The sequence below is a fragment of the Lissotriton helveticus genome, chromosome 5_1, assembly GCF_964261635.1.
Source record: "Lissotriton helveticus chromosome 5_1, aLisHel1.1, whole genome shotgun sequence".
Taxonomy (NCBI): domain Eukaryota; kingdom Metazoa; phylum Chordata; class Amphibia; order Caudata; family Salamandridae; genus Lissotriton; species Lissotriton helveticus.
This window is the reverse complement of record NC_136065.1, coordinates 2035947968-2035973747: the sequence shown is the minus strand read 5'-3', so window position 1 is coordinate 2035973747 and position 25780 is coordinate 2035947968. Positions and strand designations below refer to the sequence as shown.

Here is a 25780-nt window from a genome sequence, read left to right as displayed (position 1 = left end):
TGCACATGAACGAGCGCCTTGGAATGTTCAAAATCATACAGACAGCAGTATTTTGTTCCCGCTGAAGCATTTTTAGTCATTCCCTTAGAGGACACCAGATAAAGCACATTGCAATAGTCAATACGTGACGCCACCAGTGTCTGGATTAAAGTTTTTTGGCAGAATCATACAGGAGCCCTAGGATTTTTTGCAGCATTTTTAGTATTCCAAAGCAGGTTCCAGCATAGACTAAATCTGTTTGTTAAGAGACAAAGTGGCATCAAACCAGATGCCAAGGTTTTTTACCTTTGATTTGGGAGTGGGCATAGGGCCTAATTCATTCGGCCACTGGGCAGTAAACCATAAGGATGGTTATTTTCCTACTACCAGAATTTCTCTTTTACCTGCATTTAGTTTAAGGCAGCTAGAGTCCATCGGTTGGGACAGATCCATCACACATGCCTTAAAAATCGGTTGCAGTTTCACCAATATCCTGCACCAGAGTTATAATCAATTGGGCGTCATTGGCATATGATAGTAATATAACACCATGGTACTCAATTACTTCCGCAAGGGGGTGAATATAGGGGCTAAATAAGGTTGGGTTTGGTCCTGAACCCTGTGGCACTCCCTGCTGCGGAGGTAGTATCTCAGAGCTATAAGACGGCTGAAATACATGCAAGGTCCAGCCTTACACCTAGGCCTGCCATTGTCTAAGTAGCCAGAGTTGCATCAATGCGGGAAAACTCTGTTCCAGAACTTGTTTTGCAGGGGAAGTTCCTTATTTCCTTAGACATGCCTTATGAGTGTGGCCGTAGGTTTGACCCAGGGATGGAAATTTCTGACATCTTGAATTTGGGCAGAGAGATGAACTGTGGGATTTGTGTTTCTCTGTCCAGTCCTATATTGAATTCCTACACTATTGGGGCCAGAATGGATTTAGAGATTCAAAGGGTTGTACAGTTGAGCACAAGATGCTTTGGGAGCATGTGGCAAAGCTGAAAGATTGCTTGCTACGGACTCATAATACACACACATTGAGTCATCAACATGTTGGCACTCACGTTGCAGGAAATTCCATGACTGATGAAGCTACTAAAGCAACCCTCTACACCGCTGCAATTACTCGCTCTAGCACAAGGATAGAGACATCACAGTGGCTGTCAACACTGAACAAGACAGCACCCACCTGCCTAAAAGCTTTCCATTCAAGTACTCCTATAAGTTAGATGCACAAAACATAGAAACATACCATATACTCACATTCCTAGAGTGGGGGATAGAGTAATAGCCAACACTGATTGCAGACTGGGTTTGGTAAAAGCTGCACACGTGGGTCTGGCTTCTGCACATGAGGGATGGCTGCTATACTTTCATTACTGCAGCAGCTGTATTCTGAGGAAGGTAGTCAGGGGTACCACTTTTATGCCTGGCACTTTAACTCCCTGACCAATAAGAGTAAAATTCCCACTGGCAACCTTATCCACTCTTATATCACTTCCGGAGCATTTGGCACTGAACAATCCCACAGTTCATCTCTCTGCCCAAATTTAAGATGTCAGAAATTCCCATCCCTGGGTCAAACCTATGGCCACACTCATAAGGCATGTCTAAGAAAATAAGGAACTTCACCTGCAAAACAAGTTCTGGAACAGAGTTTTCCCGCATTGATGTAACTCTGGCTACTTAGACAATGGTGTGAGGTACACCACTGTGACGGGGGCTGCCCGTTTGCACAGTTGATGGCCACATCCTCCAGGCCATCATGTCAAGAGGAGGTCTCACCTCCTCTCAGCCAAGACCCTTTTGTTCCCACTAAAAAGAGCAATTTAGACCTCCTAGCAGGATGCCAGGCGACAGCAGGGAATTAACTTTGCAAGTGCTACTAGAAGCTAAAGGCAAAAAAGTGCCAACTTTCTAAAGGTGCCGTTTTCAAAATAGTAATTTCAAATCCAACTTTACCATCAGTTGGGATTTTAAATTACTATTAATTTGAGTCATTTAACCGTGGATTTAGCTATTCCCAAACTGAAGTTATATATGATAACGTGTTAAAATGTAACCCAAAGCTTTTCTCTGGGAGACCCATCCTTCCCACAGTGAAAAACACTGCTGGAGATTTTTCACTGTCAAGACATTTAAAACATAAATACTTAACTTTTTTAAAATACCATGCACCCTACCCTAAGGGCATGTAAGACCTACCTTAGGATTGACGTACAAGTATAAATAAAGCGAGATTTGGCCTGGCAAAAGGTTTATTTAGCCAGTTTGAATTTGCAGTTCTAAAACTACACACTCAAGGCCGAAGATATGATTTGCACTATCCTTTTGTGGTGCGGCAATGCGTGCTGCAGTCCACTAGTGACATTTAACTTACAGTCCCTGGGTACATAGGGTACACTATACTAGGGATTTATAGGTAACTTAAATATGCCACTCAGGGATTAGCCAATAGCACATATACTTTAGGGGTCAGAGTACATACACTGTGCGCTTAGAGTCAGTAACCCAGCACTAAACCTAGCAAAAAGTGGGGGGAAATCCTGGCCCTGCAAAAAGACTATTTCCTCACAGAATCTAAAAATACAATTTGGAATCAGGCCAAAGTAAAGTGTGCAAGGATATATAGTAAACAGGAATAAGTTATGTTAGATGTTGAGAACGGGGGAAACATGGCAGCAAGCTGACGCCAGTCGCGCGAGCTCCTGGACCAAGGAAAGAAAGGAGTTTGAAAGGCAGTTTGAAACAATAGTTTATGCAACAAGTAATGGCGAATTAACTTATGGAAGAGGAGAAGCTTACTTATTGATGAGAATTACTGGACTACATGGGATTCGAGGCGATACAGCAGCAGGAGATCTGGAGGCACGCTGCGGCTTCCTAGCTGAGAACCCGTGCAGCAATGGTGCTAGCCAACATTCTGGGCCTGGGTTGCTCATGGCAGTGGCAGCACAAGTTGGCAGCTTTCAGAGGATAGACGCTGCCGCGGCAGTGCGGAGAAGCAGACTAAGAGGAGGAGCAAGGAAGTTGGCGTTCTATGTACATTTAAAGAGAGCTTGTGGGCATATCGACCACTTCCACGGGAAAGTCCTCAGGCTTTATCGAGGCGGAGGGAAAGGGATCCCCCGCCTAAGGTATCTCTGGAAGAGTGTACGAGAGAAGGGTGGGTGGAGAGCGTAATTGAGCAGATTGGATTAGGGCTGAGCGCAGTAAGTGGAGCTTTCACACCTGGTTCTGGGGAGAACATCCAAGTCAGTGCACCACCAGGAAAAAGGCCCCAGTCAGGAGCCGGTATCAACTGCAGTCAGCATTTGAGGAAAGAAGTAAAGGCGGGAAAACTGTGGAGCTGGTTGCCTCTCAGGTCCTTGCATTCCCCTCCCCCCCCCCCCAAGAACAAAGTGTGATGACGGGGGGAAACTCAAGCGTTGTGGCCCTAAGGAGGTGCGATCATTAGTAAAAACCCTTACCATCCCTCAGCTCCTATTTTAAGATAATGGAGCCGGTAACTACTTCACTGTGGGTGACGAGTAAGGTGGGGGATAAGATAACCCCGACGACTCAGTCTGCACCACTCACTCTGGAAAATCGCTTTTCCATCTTGGCTGGGGACCTTCAAGCTGGGTGTGGGAGTAGTTCAAATTTAAGTCCAAGCCTGGATTTAAACCCTATTCCAAGCATTAGCCAGGGGCCCCCCCTCAGCATAATGGTGAGGTATTCCCTGTGGAGGATCCAAGTTTAAGAGACAACAGCCTTCAAGCTGCAAGAGGAACTATGAATCAATTGGAAAAGATGAGCCTGAGCCTGCAGCAGGATATCTTTTCGGAATTTGAAATATCAGAGAGCAATCAGAGGGATATTCAAGAAAAGTGTGGGGTCCTGGAAGAAAAATTAGATGACACTGTGCAACGTACTGGAATTTTGGAAGGGAAGGTCAGGGCACTGTCTGTGATGCTGTCGGAGAGGATCTGAAATTACAGAATACGTTTTTGCAGGAAGACTTGGAGAGGCTCGAAACACAGCCCAGACGCAATAACTTGAGAGTCCTCAATATCTCGGAGGGTTCTGAAAATGGGGATATCAAGACCTTTATCTGCAAGTTATTGAGAGAAGGAATTTTTCACGATAGACAGGACCTCGATCTTGAGGAAGAGATTCAAAGAGTCCAAAGGGGCCTTTTAAAGTTAAATCTCTCCAGGAAGACGCCCAAGAAAATTCTGATCAATTTTCTTATATATGCTGTGAAAGAGTTGGTGTTGGGTCGTGCTTTGAAAGAAGGCTGTGGAGATTTCTTTCTTCCATTATAGAACTAGGTGATGTAATAGAATAACAACACTGAAGTTCTAGGAAAGAGAGTTAGTTGGAAGAAGCTGGAGGTCGCTGTACAAACTAGATGTACTTATGCATAAATACCTTTTACCTACTAACCACTGTGAGCGTGGTTACTAAAATTTTTGGTCGACGAGTGATCTGCGCAGGGGGCAGAATACGGAGTGACCTCCACCCCAGGAAAAGTAGCTCACCGGGGAGTCCTGCTTACTGAGTTTTAAATATGTTTACTGCACGAGCTATTCCGCGATACTTCAATTTTGTTTTGTAATACTTTATTCGATATTGGCATATCATAAAAGTACATACGTTCAAATTAAAAAGGCATATGATAAAACTTCCCATTCAGAAGATAAAAGACATTAAAAGTACTATTTACACTTTAAAAAAACAATCTAATAGCAGTACTAAAGTGCAACAACAGTAGGGTACATATGGGGTTTCAGTACATGCGAGACTATACTTTGATGATGTTTAGCAACCTGGTACGAGTAAGCCATGCACTTGCTAGATATTTTGCAACTCCGCATACAACAAAGAAGGATGTTGTATCAGTTGAAAGAATGCGGAGGGCGACCCTGAAATCTCTGACCCCCAACACCCTGCATACTGGTTTCAACCATCTCGATCTCGCCCTCTTGTATGCTTAGCAAACCAAACAGAAAGTGTGGTAAAGATTCCATCTTGCATGGGCAGCTTGGGCAAGTACCAAATGAGACCCGTGATCCCTTCCATCCCTCAGTAAATTTATTAAGGGGTAGTGTCCCATACCTCATTTTTAGGAAGATCGATCTGTCTTTTGGTATTTGAATGAGGTCTATAAATGGTTCAAACCTTCTGCTGGGCTTATGTTCAAAACATTGCATGGTTAATGCTCCCCACTTTGTGCTCTTCTGTTCCTCTGTATGTACCCACTCCCAATAGATTTTCTTGACCACTTGCTTTGGGGGAAGGTATTGTGAGGTCCAGGAGTCGATCAATCCCAGCTTTATAACCATTTGCTTCAATTTGTTTAGCCACTGTATTTTATTTGTGCTATTCAAGGTGATCAATTCATCCATCACCAGTGCATAGTTTGCTATCTCGGGGGTCCTCCTCAGGCGCACCCAAAACAGCAAAGGGCGAAGGCGGACTATATCTAAAATAGAGTGTTTGCCCATATCATGGAAGAGGGGCTTCAGTTGAGATAGGGAGGGAAACAAGATCCCTTATGAACTTGTTCTCAGCTCTGACCAGATCAACCACGTTTTCACAGTTCAGACCCATAAACTGCGGAGGGCAACGCCCTCCCTTCATATACAACAAGAGCCGGCGCTATAGGCCTGCTAACTGACATACGCTGACTCCTCAGAATAGCACCGAGACTCTCTTGAGGTTTAGCAGCATCTTGGCCACATGGGAGTCCCACTTCATTCTGTTGTTGATTCTGATTCCCAGGTAGTCAAAATCCTCCACCACCTCGAGAGGCAGCCCATTAAGGGTAATATTAATTTTCTTTGTTTTTTATGAAGGGGGCAGCACCATTAGCTTCAATTTTGCTTAACAGCGCGAATTGATTGGCCGCGAGATGTGGCGCAAGGCTGTTGAAGGAAGGTTTTGAAAATAAACAAAGCCAAGAGATCCATAAGCGTGAGCTCACACGCGAGGCACAGCGCGAGGTTGCAGAATAAGCACTGAAGGTGTCAAAGAGTAGAATTTTCAAGATTACAGAGCCGTCGCTATTGCGTGCTTATGGGGATTCTCACAGGCCACAATTTAAGAAGATTAATACATTATTCGAAATTAATCTGTGTGATCGCGTGTGTCCATCTTTTTTATTAGAAGAGTTAGACTGCCCTCCTGAGATCATTTCAATGGGGGGGCATGGCTAGCAGCCGGCGAGGATGGTCACAGCCTAACGAGGCTCCTGACCCCCTGCCCGTAATCCGCTATAATACTCCTTTCATCGACCTGAGATCCCCGTGAAACTCCGGGAGATCTCAAAGGATACCCCTGGGCCTGCTCCGGTCTAGGCTTTACCCCGGCAGCCGCGCCGGTGAGGGAGAAAGACGACGCCGCAGCTCGAGGGACCTGGCGACCAAGATGGCGACCGCCGCGGAGCCTGAGCTGCTGAGACGGCGCTAGCGGCCTTCCGACCTCCCAGACGACCAGCGGGGGCTGCAGTGGGAGAGGAGCAGCGGGACGGACGGATTGGAGCCCGCTAGGGACAGATTCCTGACGCCTGAAGATTGCGGGCTGGTGGCTGTGCTCGGGCTGACCGAGGCGTGGCTCCTCCCTCCCTCCGCGGCGCCGGCCCCGGCTTTTGTGGGCCCCTGCTGAGACGAGAGCCTGAGACCGGCCCACCTGTCCCCATCCGAACTGTGGTCCCCGGAGAAGGAATCTGCAGTGCCCGGCTAGATTGGAGCGCCGCCAGCGGAGATTCTGGGAGTGACGAGGAGAGCCTGGGAGGCGGCCATTTTGACTCCCTCGGGTCCGGTGCGTATTCACCCGACACCCCGGCTGTTGGGACTGGGGAGGCCGTGCACCCCCGGGATCCTCCGCAGACCTGGAGAGTCTCCTTTTGTTGGCACCCGCTGGGGCGCGTGGGGCGCTTCCAACTGAATTGTGGCCCAGGACGGTACCACGCGCTGCCTTCTAATCGGGTACCGGCGCTAGTAGAAGAGCGCCTGACACCCCGGCTTCTGGGCCAGGAGAGGCCGGCCGCAATTACTACACCCTGAAAGACTCGGAGTCCTCCCTGACGCCGATCTCGGCTGGGGAGTGGCGTGTACCCGCCACGGTTCCGGGCTCCCTGGGGAGACACCAGCGGGGGGTCCCCACTTGCTCCCAGTGCCGCCCGATAGCGCTGCCGGTGAGCAGTCCTCCATCGCCTCCCGCCTGGGGACTGGCTCGGTGCGACGATCGTGGCCCAGAGGGACGACGCGGCACGTGGCTCTGCCCCCCCGACCGAAGATCACCCCTGGTAGGGTCTGACCTCTGGATCCTCGAGGCAGTGCTCCAAGCGTCAGTCTACCGCGCCACCCGAAGAAACTACACCACCCGGACACTCACCGCTATCCGCGCTGATCCAGTCTGAAGGCTAGTGCAACAGAGGTCCCAGGAGGGGGCTCCCCCCACAAGCGGGAGTAAGGGCACGGTGCTGCGGGCCGGAACAGAGGTGGAAGCGAGGCGGCCCTGGTGAGGGAGTAGGCCCTGAGGCCTGGAGAGCTGAGAGTGCGAGGGGAGGGAGTCGGGAGGGCTCAGTCGGGCCGGGACCACCTGGAGGCACATTCGACGTGTATCGACCCAGCTGCGGGGGGACGCACCGACCACCTCTGGAACCTGGGAGGGCCCAGACCGGGCGTCACGACTCAAGATGGGGAAGCCAAGAGGAATGAAGGGGGACGGAGGCCCTACCTTGGAGACGCCCGAAGATGCGACGCAGGCTCCGACGGAACTACAGCAGATGCAAGACCGCATCCTGGAGGCCATCGCGGCCACGAAGGACGCTCTGCGCCAGGACATAGCGCAGGTGGCAACGGGTCTGGGGCTTCTGCGAGCCGATCATGGGAAACTGACGGACAGGGTCAAGACCACGGAGGACACCTTGAAGGAGCTGGTACCGGAGCACAAATCCATGGAGGGTCGTTTGACGGAGGCGCTGGAGCGAATACAAACTCTGGAGAGGAGGGCTGAAGACACCGAAAACCGCAGCAGGCGCAACAACGTACGCCTGGTGGGCCTTCCGGAAAAAAAAAAAAAGGAGGGCCCTGACATGGTGGAATACTTGAACAACTGGCTGAGAACTGTGGTGGCACCAGAAGGTCTCTCATCCTTCTTCACGCTGGAACGGGCGCACCGGGTGCCGGCCAGACCCCCCCAAGGCGGGCCTCCCGCCCCGCCCTGTAGTCATCAAACTCCTCCACTATAAAGACAGGGACTGGCTACTACAGAGGGCCAGGGATGCGGGCCCCTTTCAGGTGGATAATAGCAAGGTCACGCTATTTCCTGACTACACATTTGAGACCCAGAGGTCACGAGCCTCCTTTCTATCCATCAAAAAGGAACTTCGAACTGAAGGCATACAGTACTCACTCCTCTTCCCAGCCAGACTCAGAGTAGTGGTGGATGAGAAATCATTGTTCTTCCCCACGGCAGCGGAGGCGTGGACCTGGTGGGACTCCTACAAAGCAGGCACGGACGGGGCCCGTGCCGTGGCGGAAGTGGAGCTACTCCAACAACGTACGGTGAGGAAATCACAAAGGCTCCGAGGGCGCAGGCATAGGTCCAGGAAGCCAACGGAGTCCCAGACGGAGGACGAGAGACGAGCAGCGCTGCAAGCAGTGATGGACCTATCGGGAGCGGCGCTGGCCCAGTCGGGGCGGGCCTCGGCCTCCGAGGACCGAGGGACGGGCTCGGAGACGGAACTATCGGAACTTGGCAGCACGAAAGGCCCGGTGATCACGCCGCAGACGTCGGGGGAAATAGTTGAATGCTGAGTGTCGGATGAAGAACTCCTCCCGAACAGCGGTGGCTGGGGTTTGCCACTATAGACACCTGAGCAGGCTGCAGTAAGACTGAACTATCGGGAGTTGCATGAGCATTGTGTGGCGGGGGGAATGGGACGGTACTTGAGGTCCTTGAAGCTAGTTAATGCCCCATAGGGCCCATAAGGCCTCCGTAGTGCAGACTGCGGATTAGGTGGGTTGAGAGAGCACGTTTGCTCTAACGTAGTTTGGATGGGAGCAGCTTTTTTGAAGTTAGGTCCTGCAATGGAAAAAAAAAACTATTCGCCAATTTGGTCAAGGTTGTGTATGGGTACCTTCTGGCTGGGACGTTCAACCAAGGGTTTAAGCGAAAGAAGGTGAAGAAGTCTAATAGGGACAGAGTTTGGGAGTTTCAGCTTGGAAAGGTTCAACTAGGTAAATCTTCTAACATGGAACGTTAATGGTTTGAGAAATAAGAGGAAAGTGGCTCGGGTGATAGAACATCTAAATATAGTAAGGCACAAATTATATTGCTGCATGAGACCCATCTGGAACGGAGGGAGTGTGGTTGATGTTTTAATAAGTTACGGTGGGTCCAGGAGGTAGTGTGCTCAGACCAGAGAGGGAATACCAGAGGAGTGGCTCTTATTATTAGAAATAATTTGGGAATAAGATTAGTTAAATACGAATCAGATCTCTCTGGCATTTGGTTAGTGGTCAACCTTTCGATCCACGGTAGGCCAGTAGTTTGTGCAGTATACTATTGTCCAAATAATGATAACCCTGAAGCCTTGATAAAGCTGGAATCCTGTCTGCTGGAGACATCAGCCCCGATCATGTAAGGAGGAGATTTTAACCTAGTCCTGAATAAGGAGTTAGATCGGACTTCGAGAGTTAAATATATCAGTCCTCCTAAAACATCCGCCTGATTGAAAAGTATGATAGCAGGATTTAATCTGGTAGATATCTGGCGCAATTAGATAGGGGTTGTAAGAGATTTTACCTTTTACTGTAAAAAGTACTGTCACCATTCTCGTATTGATTAATTTTTGGTAGATCAGGAGTTATATGAGGATGTGGAGGTGGTATCTCATGTGCCGGCGGTGCTGTCAGATCATTCTTGTGTGGCCCTATCTCGGAGGTTAAATCAAAAAGTGGGGCAGAGAAGGTGGACAGGACTATTCTATCGGATGAGGAGGTAGTACTAATAGTACTAAGACCCACAGAGAGTGGATTCGTACAGACCAATATCTCTCTTAAATCTGGAATATAAGATCTTCTCAGGGATTGTCGCATCAAGAGTGCCAAAGGTTATTAAGGGAGTTATTCACTCTGACCAAAAAGGTTTTATTCCTGGAAGGCAGCTAAATGATCTTACGTTTTTTTATGATGGGAATATAGATCTGGCTGAGGTCCAGAATTGACCCTTGACCATAGTAGCAGTGGATGCAGCCAAGGCTTTTGACCAAGTGCATTGGGCCTATCTCTGGGAAACTTTAAGTAGCTTTGGCTTCCCGCAGAATATGGTGAGGGCTGTGCAAAATCTTTACTACCTCCCTAGAGCTAAGGTGCTGGTTAATGGAGAATTGTCAGACTGGTTTACCATCTCAAGGGGCACCTGATAAGGCAGCCCCTTTCCCCTCTCCTTTTTAACTTGTATATAGAGCCTTTTGCTAATTTGATCAGGGAAAATCATACTATCATACCCTTTAAGTCCGGTGGGTTTAAGGCTAAATTAGCTCTTTTTGCAGATGACTTGATCCTATATACCACCAATCCGCATGATGCAATCCCTAATCTGATGGAGAGGGCAGAGAGTTTTGGTCTAATCTCAGGATATAAAGTGAATGCGGAAAAAAATGAAATAATTGAGTGTAATCAGAGCATGAGGAGTCCAGGGGCTAAAACTCGAATGAGTTATTTAGGAGTACTGATAACACAGAAATTATAAGATGTTCCCCAAAAATAAAACTGGAAGAAAATCAGTCAGGAGATAGCTAACCTGCGGCTAAAATGGGCTAGCCTACCTCTAAACATCTATGGTCGGTGAATCTTATAAAAATGATTACCCTCCCCAAAATCACTTTTCTTTTCAACTCAGTCCCATTGACTTTTCAGAAAGAGGATATAGCCAAGCTCCTGGGGAAAATTGGGAGTTTTATTTGGTCTTCAAAGGGTCCGAGGATAGCCTGGAAAAAGTTGAGGAGTATGCTAGAGGCAGGAGGTTTGGCTTTACCCGATCTACTGGTGTATTGTTATGCTTTCCACTTCAATAATTTTTGTATGCTTGCAAATAAGGTAGATGGATCATCTTTGGGTTTGATTTTTGAAGCAATGTTGGCTAATGTTTCTCAAGGCCAGCATTACTTCCTTTTTAAGTACGGAGATCGAAATTCTTCCAAAAAGTGAGGTTGAAGATTTTGAGGCTCGCCTTAAGAACGTGGGTGTACCTGCGGAAAAGGCTGGGAGTCCCATTTATTCAACACGGGCTTCAATTTGGGAATCCCCGGGTACCCCGGAATGTTTGAGAGATCAACTTAGTCAGCCTTTAAAATAAGGGGTGGGGCTATACTTTTGGGCAGTCCTTAAAACTGGTTCAAGCCTAAGGAACTGTTAAGCAACTGCACCAGGGGAAAGCTGATGAGATATAAGTATTATCAACTAAGTTCTTGGTGTACAACACAGGACTGGGTAGGCGAGGAAGATGATTCGGAGCTTGACCAGATAATGAGAACTGATCGATGGGTAAAATTAGTCTCATATTGGTTTTGGGTCTTCTTGGAGGCGGATGAGAAGATCGCCAATGAAAACTCAAACCTATGGACAGATGAGCTTGTGGCTAGAGAGACGTGAAGCAAATCTGGTTTGATTCCTTTTCCATTTTACGAACAGTTGTAAAACCAGCTTCACTCAAACGTAATCACCTTTTTAGCACCCATAGGGTCTAATGGTCTCCGGCGAAGTTATCAAAGATCACAGGCAATATCTACAACTGCCCAAGGTGTATGCTCTCATCAGAATATTATCTACATTTGTTTTTGCAGTGCCGGAAGACTGCCTCTTACTGGACCTCTGTATGTGATTTTCTTGGAGAGGTGACTGGTAAACAGATCAAGGTAAGCCTGTGCCTTGTATTTTTGGGGATAAATCAAGATGAGACTGTGCAGATAAACTCATTTGCTTCTATGTGGTTTTGTTGGCGAGGCGGGAGTTTTGTAGGCTTTGGAAAGCAGGAAGTTCTCTATTCTTTGCTGAGTTTATTAAAAGTATTATATATACGAGCCAGTCAGATATGGCGGGTGACCCAAGGAGTCAAGATCTGGACAATATTGGTTGATTGGAGTGAAAAGGTGAGCTGGTCTCATGATTAAGCAAAACACGCTGTTGATCTTGGCCTCTCCACGTTTGCGGGTCCCCTATCGATAAGGCGAAGTAGATGGAGTGGAAACAGCTAAATCCTTGTGTGGAAGTGCTCTTATCTCCCCTCCCTTGGTTACTTAAGGGATAAGGGCCACCATAGCAAGAGAGTTGGCAGAATGAGGACCAAAAAAACAAGCATTGGCATAATCAATAGGTCTTGCCTTTGGGACCTTTATAAGTTTTTGGCCACAGCGATTGGCTTTTGTAATATTTTTATGCTATGTTGAAGAGCTCTACAGCACCACTCTACAGTACCCCTTTACAGCACCACTCTGCAGCACCACTCTGCAGCACCACCACTCTACAGTACCAATCTAAACCACCGTCTTGCAGCACCCCTCTGCAGCACCAGTCTAAACAACCACTCTGCAGCACCACTTTGAGCACCAATATAAACCACCACTCTGCAGCTCCAATCTAAACCACTCTGCAGCACCACTGTACAGCACCAATCTAAACCACCACTCTACAGCACCAATCTAAACCACCACTCTGCAGCACCACTCTGCAGCACCACTCTGCAGCACCACTCTGCAGCACCCCTTTACAGCACCAATCTAAACCACCACTCTACAGTACCCTTTTACAGCACCAATTTAAACCACCACTCTGCAGCACCACTCTACAGTACCCCTTTTACAGTACCAATCTAAGCCACCACCCTGCAGCACCCCTCGGCAGCAACCCTCTGCAGCACCACTCTGCAGTACCCCTTTACAGCACCAATCTAAACCACCACTCTACAGTACCCTTTTACAGCACCAATTTAAAACACCACTCTGCAGCACCACTCTACAGTACCCCTTTTACAGCACCAATCTAAACCACCACTCTGCAGCACCAATCTAAACCACCACTCTGCAGCACCACGGTACAGCCCACTCTAAACCACCACTCTGCAGCACCACTGTACAGCACCCCTTTGGAGCACCACTCTAAACCCCCACTCTGAAGCACCACTCTACAGTACCCTTTTACAACTCCAATTTAAACCACCACTATGCAGCACCACTCTACAGTACCAATCTAAACGACCACCCTGCAGCACCAATCTAAACCACCACTCTGCAGCACCACTGTGCAGCACCACTGTACAGTACCACTGTACTGTGCAGCAGCACTCTGCAGTACCCCTTTACAGCACCAATCTAAACCACCACTCTGCGGCATCACTGTGCAGCACCACTCTGCGGCATCACTGTGCAGCACCACTCTGCGGCACCACTGTACAGCAAAACTCTGCAGCACCACTGTAAAGCAAAACTCTGCAGCACCACTGTAAAGCAAAACTCTTCAGCACCACTGTAAAGCAAAACTCTGCAGCACCACTGTAAAGCACCACTCTGCAGCACCAATCTAAAACACCACTCTGCAGCACCAATCTAAAACACCACTCTGCAGCACCAATCTAAAACACCACTCTGCAGCACTACTGTACAGCACCACTCTGCAGCACCAATCTAAAACACCACTCTGCAGTACCCCTTTGCAGCACCAATATTAACCACCACTGTACAGCACCAATCTACAGTACCAATCTAAACCACCACCTTGCAGCACTGATCTAAACCACCACTCTTCAGCACCACTCTGCGGCATCACTGTACAGCACCACTCTGCAGCACCAGTCTAAACCACCACTCTGCAGCACCACTTTAAGCACCAATATAAAGCACCACTCTGCAGCACCAATCTAAACCACTCTGCAGCACCACTGTACAGACCCACTCTGCAGCACCAATCTAAACCACCACTCTGCAGCAGCAATCTAAACCACCACTCTGCAGCACCACTCTGCAGCACCAATATAAACCACCACTCTACAGTACCCCTTTAGAGCACTAATCTAAACCACCACTCTAGCACCACTGTACAGCACCACTCTACAGTACCCCTTTACAGCACCAATATTAACCACCACTGTACAGCACCACTCTACAGTACCAATCTAAACCACCACCTTGCAGCACTTCTCTGCAGCACTGATCTAAACCACCACTCTGCAACACCACTCTGCGGCATCACTGTACAGCACCACTCTGCAGCACCACTGTACAGCAAAACTCTGCAGCACCAGTCTAAACAACCACTCTGCATCACCACTTTAAGCACCAATATATACCACCACTCTGCAGCACCAATCTAAACCACTCTGCAGCACCAATCTAAACCACTCTGCAGCACCAATCTAAACCACTCTGCAGCACCCCTTTGGAGCACCAATCTAAACCACCACTCTGCAGCACCAATCTACAGTACCCCTTTACAGCACCAATCTAAATCACTACTCTGCAGCACCACTCTGCAGCACCACTCTGCAGTACCCCTTTACAGCACTAATATAAACCACCACTCTGCAGCACCACTGTACAGCACCACTCTGCAGCACCCCTATGCAGTACCCCTTTACAGCACCAATCTAAACCACCACTCTGCAGCACCACCACTATACAGTACCAATCTAAACCACCGTCTTGCAGCACCCCTCTGCAGCACCAATCTAAACCACCACTCTGCAGCACTACTATACAGCACCACTCTGCAGCACCACTGTACAGCAAAACTCTGCAGCACCAGTCTAAACAATCACTCTGCAGCACCACTTTAAGCACCAATATAAACCACCACTCTGCAGCTCCAATCTAAACCACTCTGCAGCACCACTGTACAGCACCAATCTAAACCACCACTCTACAGTACCCTTTTACAGCACCAATTTAAACCACCACTCTGTAGCACCACTGTACAGCACCACTCTACAGTACCCATCTAAGCCACCACCCTGCAGCACCCCTCGGCAGCAACCCTCTGCAGCACCACTCTGCAGTACCCCTTTACAGCACCAATCTAAACCACCACTCTGCAGCACCAATCTAAACCACCACTCTGCAGCACCAATCTAAACCACCACTCTGCAGCACCACGGTACAGCACCACTCTAAACCACCACTCTGCAGCACCACTGTACAGCACCACTCTACAGTACCCTTTTACAGCACCAATCTAAACCACTACTCTGCAGCACCATTCTACAGTACCCCTTTGGAGCACCACTCTAAACCACCATTCTGCAGCACCACTCTACAGTCCCCTTTACAGCACTAATCTAAACCACCACTCTGAAGCACCACTTTACAGTAACCCTTTACAGCACCAATATAACCACCACTCTACAGTGCCCCTTTACAGCACCAATCTAAACCACCGCTCTGCAGCACCACTTTACAGCACCACTCTGCAGTACCCTTTTACAGCTCCAATTTAAACCACCACTATGCAGCACCACTCTACAGTACCAATCTAAACCACCACCCTGCAGCACCAATCTAAACCACCACTCTGCAGCACCACTGTACAGTACCACTGTGCAGCAGCACTCTGCAGTACCCCTTTACAGCACCAATCTAAACCACCACTCTGCAGCACCAATCTAAACCACCACTCTGCAGCACCAATCTAAACCACCACTCTGCAGCACCACGGTACAGCACCACTCTAAACCACCACTCTGCAGCACCACTGTACAGCACCACTCTACAGTACCCTTTTACAGCACCAATCTAAACCACTACTCTGCAGCACCATTCTACAGTACCCCTTTGGAGCACCACTCTAAACCACCATTCTGCAGCACCACTCTACAGTCCCCTTTACAGCACTAATCTAAACCACCACTCTGAAGCACCACTTTACAGTAACCCTTTACAGCACCAATATAACCACCACTCTACAGTGCCCCTTTACAGCACCAATCTAAACCACCGCTCTGCAGCACCACTTTACAGCACCACTCTGCAGTACCCTTTTACAGCTCCAATTTAAACCACCACTATGCAGCACCACTCTACAGTACCAATCTAAACCACCACCCTGCAGCACCAATCTAAACCACCACTCTGCAGCACCACTGTACAGTACCACTGTGCAGCAGCACTCTGCAGTACCCCTTTACAGCACCAATCTAAACCACCACTCTGCGGCATCACTGTGCAGCACCACTCTGCAGCACCACTGTACAGCAAAACTCTGCAGCACCACTGTAAAGCAAAACTCTGCAGCACCACTGTAAAGCACCACTCTGCAGCACCACTGTAAAGCACCACTCTGCAGCACCAATATAAACCACCACTCTGCAGCACCAATATAAACCAGCACTCTGCAGCACCAATCTAAAACACCACTCTGCAGCACTACTGTACAGCACCACTCTGCAGCACCAATCTAAAACACCACTCTGCAGTACCCCTTTACAGCACCAATATAACCACCACTCTACAGTGCCCCTTTACAGCACCAATCTAAACCACCGCTCTGCAGCACCACTTTACAGCACCACTCTGCAGTACCCTTTTACAGCTCCAATTTAAACCACCACTATGCAGCACCACTCTACAGTACCAATCTAAACCACCACCCTGCAGCACCAATCTAAACCACCACTCTGCAGCACCACTGTACAGTACCACTGTGCAGCAGCACTCTGCAGTACCCCTTTACAGCACCAATCTAAACCACCACTCTGCGGCATCACTGTGCAGCACCACTCTGCAGCACCACTGTACAGCAAAACTCTGCAGCACCACTGTAAAGCAAAACTCTGCAGCACCACTGTAAAGCACCACTCTGCAGCACCACTGTAAAGCACCACTCTGCAGCACCAATATAAACCACCACTCTGCAGCACCAATATAAACCAGCACTCTGCAGCACCAATCTAAAACACCACTCTGCAGCACTACTGTACAGCACCACTCTGCAGCACCAATCTAAAACACCACTCTGCAGTACCCCTTTACAGCACCAATATAACCACCACTCTACAGTGCCCCTTTACAGCACCAATCTAAACCACCGCTCTGCAGCACCACTTTACAGCACCACTCTGCAGTACCCTTTTACAGCTCCAATTTAAACCACCACTATGCAGCACCACTCTACAGTACCAATCTAAACCACCACCCTGCAGCACCAATCTAAACCACCACTCTGCAGCACCACTGTACAGTACCACTGTGCAGCAGCACTCTGCAGTACCCTTTTACAGCACCAATCTAAACCACCACTCTGCGGCATCACTGTGCAGCACCACTCTGCAGCACCACTGTACAGCAAAACTCTGCAGCACCACTGTAAAGCAAAACTCTGCAGCACCACTGTAAAGCAAAACTCTGCAGCACCACTGTAAAGCACCACTCTGCAGCACCAATCTAAACCACCACTCTGCAGCACCAATCTAAACCACCACTCTGCAGCTCCACTCTGGAGCACCACTCTACAGTACCCCTTTACATCACTAATATAAACCACCACTCTGCAGCACCAATATAAACCACCACTCTACAGTACCCCTTTACAGCACTAATCTAAACCACCACTATGTAGCACCACTGTACAGCACCACTCTACAGTACCCCTTTACAGCACCAATATTAACCACCACTGTACAGCACCACTCTACAGTACCAATCTAAACCACCACCTTGCAGCACTTCTCTGCAGCACTGATCTAAACCACCACTCTGCAACACCACTCTGCGGCATCACTGTACAGCACCACTCTGCAGCACCACTGTACAGCAAAACTCTGCAGCACCAGTCTAAACAACCACTCTGCATCACCACTTTAAGCACCAATATATACCACCACTCTGCAGCACCAATCTAAACCACTCTGCAGCACCAATCTAAACCACTCTGCAGCACCACTCTGCAGCACCAATATAAACCACCACTCTGCAGCACCACTGTACAGTACCCCTTTGGAGCACCAATCTAAACCACCACTCTGCAGCACCACTGTACCGCACCACTGTACAGTACCCTTTTACAGCACCAATCTAAACAACCACTCTGCAGCACCACTCTACAGCTCCACTCTACAGTACCCCTTTGGAGCACCAATCTAAACCACCACTCTGCAGCACCACTCTACAGTACCCCTTTACAGCACCAACCTAAACCACCACTCCGCAGCACCACTGTACAGCACCACTCTACAGTACCCTTTTACAGCTCCAATTTAAACCACCACTCTGCAGCACCACTCTGGAGCACCACTCTACAGTACCCCTTTACAGCACTAATATAAACCACCACTCTGCAGCACCAATCTAAACCACCACCCTGCAGCACCAACCTAAACCTCCACTCTGCAGCACCACTGTGCAGTACCCCGTTACAGCACCAATCTGCACCACCACTCTGCAGCACCAATATAAACCACCACTCTGCAGCACCAATCTGCAGCATCACTGTACAGTACCACTGTGCAGCAGCACTCTGCAGTACCCCTTTACAGCACCAATCTAAACCACCACTCTGCGGCATCACTGTACAGCACCACTCTGCAGCACCACTGTACAGCACCACTCTGCAGCACCACTGTACAGCACCACTCTGCAGGACCACTCTGCAGTACCCGTTTACAGCACCACTCTGCAGCACCAATATAAACCACCACTCTGCAGCACCAATCTAAAACACCACTCTGCAGCACTACTGTACAGCACCACTCTGCAGCACCAATCTAAAACACCACTCTGCAGCACCAATCTAAACCACCACTCTACAGTAGAGAAGTGTGTCTCAATGGTTAGAGCAGGCAGACCTTGATGCAGAGCTCTGGCCAGGGACCAGGGTTCGATTCCCGCCTCGGCGGGTCTCCGGCTCATTAATTCCCCTGACTGGATATTCTCGCCTCAGTGCCTGTTCTGATCATGGGTCCCACGCTGCAACTCTGGGCAATAGCTTGCTTAGTCTCCACCACGCCCCCAAAAGCACTGGGATGCCTGGCTGCACCTGGGGGGTGCCCAGGAGTGGACATTTCCCAGGAAAGCCAGGAAGGGTTCCTAAGCGTATACGGACAGCGCCGGGACACCTCCGGTGCAGGTAGCTGTGCGCTTTACAAATTCCGACATTTACATTTACAGTACTCCTTTACAGCACTAATCTAAACCACCACTCTGTAGCACCACTGTACAGCACCCCTCTACAGTACCCCTTTACAGCACCAATATTAACCACCACTCTGCAGCACCACTTTACAGCACCAATCTAAACCACCATTCTGCAGCACCACTGTACAGTACCACTCTGTAGCACCACTCTACAGTACCCCTTTACAGCACCAATTTAAACCACCACTCTGCAGCACCACTCTACAGTACCCCTTTACAGAACCAATCTAAACCAACACTCTGCAGCACCACTCTATAGCATAAGTTATGTTAACTTTTTAGTAACTGTGGACATTAGTAAACTGCACCTTCCTAGGTATGTCCACATAGGTTACCAGTGAAGCTCAGTTTTTTTTGTGTGTTGGCAGCTTGTATAGCATGCCCCCCACATGTGTTTGAAATGCATTAACACCTTGCTTCTAAAAGACGACCAACTAAAGCCGCCAAGAAATCTGGAGTGGTGTGAAGCGTTCCAATAGTTTGTAAATGGATTTGAATGGGAGTCTGGAGTGGCAGAGTCAAGAGAAAAGCTGCTTCCTTCTAAATATCGTTATCATAGAAAGGGATGTAAATGTGGCTTTATCAACTTGCACATATGGGGGCTGTTTAAACTACAGGCTGGCAATTGCCTTAAACATAAACAAATGTACGAAAATTAACATTCCATTTGCGCGGTAACCGTTTTGATTGTAAAAAGTGTCACGAAATTCTCTCCCATACCTGCTTCCTTTTTAGACCCAATCTTTAATCTATATGCTAACATTAAAGCAGGCATAATGTAGCATTGTGGAGGTGGGGAGTAGGGCCTTTCTATTGAACGCACGTCATTGGCAGTGTTAATGTGAGCAGAGCGCGTCTTGGAGCTATCCCACGGACTTATCTGTTGTTATACCCACTGTGCAGCCGAGGAACCAAATGTTGATGTGCAAACTTCCTGAGGAGGAGCACGTTAAACATTAATAATTTAAACAGGGTCTAGAAATGAAAGAAGTGCGCAAACGTTTGGGAATGCCTACAATTCTTGATAAACACATTGTTTTTCATGTTTAAAAAATATTGCATTACCTCTTGCACATAAATAAAAAGACATGGAGAGGAAAAAACGTACGAAAAAGAAAACCGAAATAGGCGTAATAGATAGTAGTGTATAGAAACAAAAAATGTAGACATAGTAAGACAGAAAGCGGTGTAGATAGATATGGAAGCATAGACAGGGATACAGAAAAATAGAGCGAGAACAGGTTTTCGAGAAAAACACACGCATTTTATTTTAACGATTGTGCCTGTATTTTTAAACAGCACAACTGTGACAGCACAGTGCGTGAGAGAAGCCAGTAGATGGTAGGGCTGAGGGCAGAGTCAGTAACTTCAGCACTCAAGCAGGGAGCACCCTGAAGCCATCCCAAGGCCTTATCATTTGTTATACCAACTGTGCACCAGCGGGACACAGATGTAAATGCTAAGACTAGGGGGGAGTGCGAGCTGAGGAGCATTCACAGCCATAGAAGACTCAAATGAAACTGACGAAGAGGGAGGGGGAGAAAACATAGATGGCAGCTGTGCACGTGCACACGCTGGTGAATGCAAGCTGTAAGCCAGCAAAAGCCTCTGGTGGCACTTTTAAAAGACACTTACTAAATGTCTTGAAGAGACCGCATGCGCTGTCTCAAGAGAGACCTAAAAAAAGGAATAAGTTATATTAACTGAGATTTGTCTAGCTCTGTGTTGCTATTATTCTAGCCCAGTAATGCTGTATGGTTCAAGTATATTGTACTGTTGTATTTCTATAACTCTTCGCACTCCTTACGAGATGCTGAAGCTTATTAACGGATGAGAAGCTTGCTGCTCTGCGACAGTGCTATTGGTGGAGTGTGTTTGTCATGATGACTATAACGTTGTGTACATCATGTGTGCAATAAACAGGTGCTCTCGACCGGTTCTGATGTATGGAAGAATAAAAGTGTGTGAGTCTACTGCTAACTATGATTGGAGCATTGTGGTACGAGAGGTAGGAATATATATCGTGCAGAGGTGCAAAGCCAGTGATCAAAGCAGTCAAAGGGCCTGGAAGTACACCAAATCACCCCTAAAAGCAGCCTCTGAGGATAGAAAATGTCATATGCCTCCATACTACAACAGAGCCTAAAGCAAACAGCACCCACAATACACCATGTTAAAGGAAACAAACTCTTAGAATGAAAAGAGTGGATACACTTGGAGGTCTAGGACATTACTTAAAATCATTGATGAGGCCTCGAGAAATCTACTCGACCACTCACTATGGCGAGTCAGATTTTATCAGGGTGAGCTATAGTTAGGGCATACTTGCCTGTACTGGCAAGCTGACAAAGAATAGGTCTTCTGTTCACTCAGAATGTGAAGGAGCAATAAAGTAGCCTTTACATCCAGTGGTGTGTGGGGAACGATATCTACTCCACTGTAATGCAACATTACACTCACTGAAAGCACAGCTGTATATACTGTCACTGTAACCACTATGTTGTTTCAAAAACTAAATTTTTAAAAACTTCAAAAATAAAAGAAGCCTTAAAATCTGGTTTTTATTTTGTCACATTTGCTCTTTGTACAGAGACAGAGGCCAGAAGTCAGTTTCCATCTTGTTACAATTACTTTTCTTTCTCCGACTGCAGAGTTTCAGGATTTTGTTAAGTGTACTGTCTGATGTGCTGTACAAAGAGTGTGGACTGAAAGGCTATACGATGCCAGTTTTTTCAGAACACAAAACATTTAAATAGCTAATAAGTGAACTGTACAAACATTTTAAAATATATTTCAGTAGTTATGATACTCTATTTTTTTTCCATTCGGTGAGATGAAAGAATATTGTAATACAATGAAAACAAACACTTTACTTGTTGATGTGCAAATGATAAATATGTTTGCTGAAACAGAATTTTTACAGATTATTGTTTATACTCTAAATAGTTTTATCAGGAATACCGTATGTTAATGGTAACGTTTTTTGGCCATATCCATGGGGTGTTACAGCCTGTAAATGACTGTGCGCTACCACATCATGCTTTAGTAATACAGTTATTAAAAGTGAGTTTTTAAACATGAACTGGGGAACACTCCTGACCCTGCCTTAAAGGCAATGCTATGACTGAACTTAGAGCCAAGTCAGAGAACATGTGCGCAATATATGCGGGTAGATTCTTATCATACACGGAGCAAACCTCTAGTTTATTTAAACAAACAAAAGTGTTGTTTTTTTGTGTACAGCAGAAATGCTGAACTCACATATTTGAAAGTGCTCTCAAATGTGATAATAAAAAAAAGGTGGCTCTGTGAAATAAAATATTGACTTAGGACCATAAAATGTGAGACCAGTTTACAGGTTAGGTACATTACAGTTAGGTCAGCTAGATTATTCAAGTTACTAGACCTGCAGGCGCAGTACACTTTTTATGATTTTTTGAGGCCTGTTGATAGAACTGGATGTCAAAATATAACTATTTTTCACTCAAGATTCTGTTTAAACAGTGTGCTATGTTATCAATGGTTTCAAGGCACTACGAAAATAAAAATAATATTTATATTCTTGTCATGAAGGTGTATTTTACTTTTAATTAGAATGTAAAATCCTTCTTATATTGTTTCTGCTATAATAGCACCGTGGGCCTCGGACACGCTATAGAAATTGCAATACAATATAACTGCGTCATACATGCCAACATTTTAAAAGGTGAAAATGGGAGATTAAAAACAAACAAACAAACAAAAATCGGGATATCATATTTTCCCTATTGACTAAAATAATAGCAATACTATGCGGGAGACAGCTAAAATAAAACCAACAGGAGGGTACCTCACAAATGGGCTCTGTTGGCATGTGTGCTGTGTTGCTCAACTACATTTTAAAACAAACTTGTATAATCTTTCCTATGTAGTGCAGGGATGTGGAATTCCTATAGCCCGACGCCCAGGACATATTGTTTGGGCTCAAGGGCAGCAAGTTTTAATGTGTATTTTTTCCTTGGGACAAGTAGGTCCAACCCCCTGCAGCACAAACCCGTTGGCTGCCAGTTTGCAGTACCACATTAAAGTTCAGGGAAGGGCACTGCCTGCAGTTAAGTTAATATTTGTATGCATATATTAATGCTGTTCAAATTTGTATTCATTTAAAGCCTTTATTATTAGGGTGAACGCTCTAAATAAATGTAAATTCTGACTGCACTACTGACAGTGGTTCCAGTATAAAAATGTATACACACGGTTTTAAAGTTTAGCAATATGAGGTTATGCATAATGCTCCCAGAATGCTCTATGATTAGATGCAAATATTTGCAGAAGCTTGAAAGCAAGATTAATGATTCTTAGCTTTCAATATAAAATGCTCCTAAATGAAAGTAGGGAAAAACAACATTTTGCTAAACTACTGTAAAATTTCAGATACCATTTCTTTGCAGCATCATTTAGTAAAATGTGTTGATGCATGCTAGTAATTCCCAAAGATATTCATATTGGAAAATCAGAGTAACCAGTATCAATAAGATTATGGAAAACATAAAAATACAAGCTTTGGCAAAGCCAATAGGCCTGAAATTGCTGGTCAGTGTTTTAGTTTTAGATATACGTGACTTGTTTTGGCATTGTTTTTGTAAAACCTTATTGATGTGAGAGCTGCCGGGCCCTCACCATTACAACAAACCTTGCCAAAAGAAAAAATTGTTTTTGGTCTCAAAAAGCACACGCTGCCAAATTAGTTACTGGCACTGAACAAAACTATGTTGTGTGCCGATATGCTCCTTGTGAAAGAGCAGAATGCTGTCACTCACAGTGAAGCCAGCCAATACAGAGAGAGAGAGAATTTTAATAAACCCAAAACGTCATGGTTAAGGCCAGACAAAATTAGGCGCCCAATTATTAAAGAAAGTCTCAAAAGTGCACCCTTGGTATATATACTTGCATTAAGTTTAGCTATATGGTTTCGTGAATTCACAAGAATTTACAGAAGTAGGACAAGAAATTGTAGCCCTAGAAAATATTTGTGAACTGCATTTTAGCATGAGCAATATGTGCATGTGTTGATTTGCTCATGCGAAAACCTGAGTGTTTGCAAGATCATTTTCCCTCCAACCACTTTTTTCCTAACTCTGGAAGAAGGTTTGTGTCTGCCATTATCAGGAGTACATTTCCTACATTTCTCAGTATGGGACAAGATTAAAGAAGAGTTGTTGAAAACGCTTAAACATGAAGGTTATTGGTTTGCACAGACTTAAAAGGGCATTCCAACCCTGAAACTATTGCTTACCACTACCTTCAGTCCCAGTATGTAGATCTGCAGAAACGTGGCAACATAAAGGGATTGCTAGTATTCAAAAACTACCATGGTAGGAGCCCTGGCATAATCAGAGAGGCTATATAAGAGCTCTTATATAATGAGCTTGCGGCCATAATTTGTCGCCGCACTACATGGCACCAACAGGACAAGTAGATTTATGAAGCAACCTGCCCCATGGACAAGTAGATATTTTAATAAATTCCACACCCCTGGTAGTGGTTTAAGCCTTTGACAAGCTACCACTGCAGTGTCAGTCAGTATAGAGAATATGCTAATATAACCATTCACTCCTGTTTATGTGACCCCAATCAAATCTTTAATTGATACCTTGCAAGTGAGCTTAAGGGTAAGCAAGAACCAAGGGAGCACAAGAAACAAAAACAAAAACCTAAACTCCTATGTTTTTAATAATCGTTAAAAACTGAATGTTTTATAAGTATTAATTTCCAACAACCTTGCACACGCAACCTGCTCCAGCCTCCTCGCTCTTTTCATTCTAGAATATTGACTACATCTTAAACATATCCAGGGACAAATCATTAGGAGTGGTACATCAGCGTTACACTATAACTGATATAAGCAAATCCACAGCCCCTACACTTTTGAAAGTCCTTTGCAGGGCCTGCAAAGCACTATAGACCAGCGCGCACAACAACTAAAAGAACCTTGTATATCCCGGAAGCAGCAGCCAGGACTACAACAGACGACATGGTGACTCTAGTCCTTTTAACCCAAATGGCCTGCAAGTCTGTACACGGTCAATGTACATACATGCCTGGACAAATCAATCCCAACTGCTGGAAAGATGGCCGGTATATGTCTAAACAAGTGCATAAAAAAGTTCACTAAAATATTCTCCCGTGCGTGGGGAGGGTTATAGCCCGTCTCTGACGGGGTACTCACCTTTAACCGAGAAACCTCTGATCTCCCCCGGCGATGAGGGGGGGAGCGAAAGAGCGAGAGGTCCAGGCTCCTAGGGTCTCTCTTTCGATTCCGAGAGCAGACTCAGCTATAAGCTGATTGGCTGACGGCTCAGTGTTAACGCAAAGGAATATGATTTGCTACTCCAGAGCAATGTTCATTGGATGGAAGTTCCTGACGTCAGGGTTATTTGGCAGCCATCTTTGAACGGGTAACAGGTAACACCTAGTGATTCGAAGCGGCGGAACTAGTGGGTGGGAAGAGCAAAAAAGGGCGGGCAATCGGGGGCCAAAATACGAGCCCATTGACTGCACGTGCCACGGTCAAATCAAAACATTACGGTTTTCCTCTTTTAAACCGGTTTCGAGTGGTTTTAACAGGCTATATACATTCACGTTCCTTAT

The 25780-nt window shown here is 46.6% G+C and overlaps 1 protein-coding gene across 1 annotated transcript in view; it reads right to left on the bottom strand.

Moving 5' to 3' along the window:
- LOC144756222 (uncharacterized) overlaps positions 1–25468 on the bottom strand; it is a 126851-nt gene extending 101383 nt beyond the window's left edge. Inside the window, exon 1 of the mRNA XM_078645837.1 lies at positions 25359–25468. The gene's annotated coding sequence lies outside the window, so the exon portion shown is untranslated. The remainder of the gene's footprint in view (positions 1–25358) is intronic.
- Between the last annotated feature and the right edge of the window lie 312 nt (positions 25469–25780).